General features: G+C 43.9%; 1 pseudogene; it reads left to right on the forward strand.

Moving 5' to 3' along the window:
* Positions 1–624: 624 nt before the first annotated feature.
* On the forward strand, positions 625–1,432 carry LOC128562349 (zinc finger CCHC domain-containing protein 17-like; annotated as a pseudogene).
* Positions 1,433–2,187: the final 755 nt, after the last annotated feature.

Consider the following 2,187-nt stretch of genomic DNA (forward strand, 5'->3'; position numbering starts at 1 on the left):
AAATTTCTTGGCATACTGGATATTTAATGAATGTTTATTGATTTAAAATAGTAAAACTGTCCTTAGATCAGGCTTCACATTGTGTCTTATATTTGTATGGCAACCAAAAACGATTTGGAAAGACATGAAAGTCTATACTGCATACCCATATTACCCAAACTTTACTGATAATCACAATCATCCAGGGTGATTCTGGGGACCATGCTGTGATGAGACAACCCTCATGGAGTTTGCTCTATGTGGACCGCCCCACATAAGCTGATAAGCAGCCACCTCTGAGCATGCCATTGATAGCAGCCACTGTTACCCTAAATAACCATTACATATAGGATGCTACTGGACAGACCTTGGTGGGGCTGGATGGGCCTGTGTGATGCCATCTGGAATTGTTTATTCATGTACATAGACCTTCTGTTGTAGACAGAGTTAAGAAATTGAATGCTCCAAGGACCATGGTGCCAGTCAAGGAGCCAGTATAGAAAGTACACTTAATAATACACTTAGAAAAGTAGTGACTAAGTATAAATTTAATCTAAAGTAAAAATGCTTTTAAAATATAATCACTTAAGATAGGGAGATATTGGGGTGAAAGCACCATGACCGAGTTTGGTGTTTCGTGCGACGCTGCGGCTGGGTGTCTTGGAGCTGATGCTGCGACACTTGAATTAGTTTTAGTAGAAGAGAAATGGAGGACCCATAGAATATTAAAGATGAATTCAGGAATGCCTGAGACCATGGAAAACTTGCCTGCTCTCTACACTATTTTCCAAGGAGAGGTTGCTATGGTGACAGACTATGGAGCCTTTATCAAAATCCCAGGTTGTCGAAGCAAGGTTTGGTCCACCGAACTCATATGTCATCCTGCCGAGTGGATAAGCCCTCTGAGATAGTAGATGTCAGAGACAAAGTATGGGTGAAGCTCATTGGCCGAGAGATGAAAACTGAGAGAATAAAAGTATCCCTGTCCATGGAAGTTGTCAACCAAGGGACTGGGAAAGACCTCAATCCAAACAATGTTATCATTGAGCAAGAAGAGAGGAGGAGGCATTCCTTCCCAGATTACACTGGGCAGAAGATCACCCTCCAGGCTGTCCTGAACACTACCTGCAAGAAGTATGGTTGTAAAGGCCACTTTGCAAAGGACTGCTTCGTGCAACTGGGTGGGACCAAATATTCTCTGATACCGGACGAGGAAGAAGAGGAGGAAGAAGCAAAGTCAGCAGAGTTTGAGGAGCCTGACCCCATGAAAAATTCTTCTAGAAAAAGAAAAAAAGAAAAGAAGAAAAAGAAACATAGAGACAGGAAGTCCTCTGACTCCGACAGCTCAGACTCTGAGAGTGACACAGGCAAGAGGTCAAGGCACACATCAAAAGACAGCAAGGCAGCAAAAAAGGAAAAGAAAAAGAAGCGTAAGAAGCAGCACACGGAGTGAGAGTAGAAAGAGTGCAGAGGGTGGTTGTGACCTGAAAGCCCTGGATCCTAGAAAGACTCAATAGTGAGAATATGGCTTCCCACCCTGTTAACTTCACTCCCGTGGGAGATGGCTTCCCCTCATGCAACAGGCAGGTTTGGGAACTAGAGTTCAAAAGCAGCTGCCTGAATGAGTTGTTTCCTTATCACTCCTGGTCTCTTTGCAAGTGACCCCTGCAGCTCACACATTCATTCATCCAACTTCATTCAGCAAGAGGTCCTAGTGCCTTCTCCAGCTGTCACTGCCAGAACTGGATTTCTGCACAGGCGTCCAGGCTAGAGGCACAGGGACTGCTGTGGAGGTAAGTCTGGCTATAGTTGGAGACTGATTAGCCCCTTCCTATTGGTCTTTATGGGCTGATTGGTGAGTGTTCTCTGTCACATCCAACATGGGGGCAGAGGGAGAATGTATTAAGAAGTGGTGCTTAACTCTTTTCATCCCCCAAGCTGGTTCTACTGTGCTAGAAGTGACAGCAGTGGCTACAGCCAGAAAACGATCATTTGCAGTGTGACTTAGCTAGCATATGACATTCCAGCGGACCACTGAACCAGACAGCTGAAACCAAGATCATTGTTCACTTTGTATTTACTACTGTGTGAGTCAATTGATTCTACTTCAGGTCCCTGCTTAAATTCCCGGCACAAAAAAAAAAAAGAGATAGGGAGATATTTTATAACCTTATAACCTATGAAAAAATCTGTTTAACATACACTATG

This window comes from Nycticebus coucang, chromosome 12 (assembly GCF_027406575.1).
Source record: "Nycticebus coucang isolate mNycCou1 chromosome 12, mNycCou1.pri, whole genome shotgun sequence".
NCBI classification, from domain to species: domain Eukaryota; kingdom Metazoa; phylum Chordata; class Mammalia; order Primates; family Lorisidae; genus Nycticebus; species Nycticebus coucang.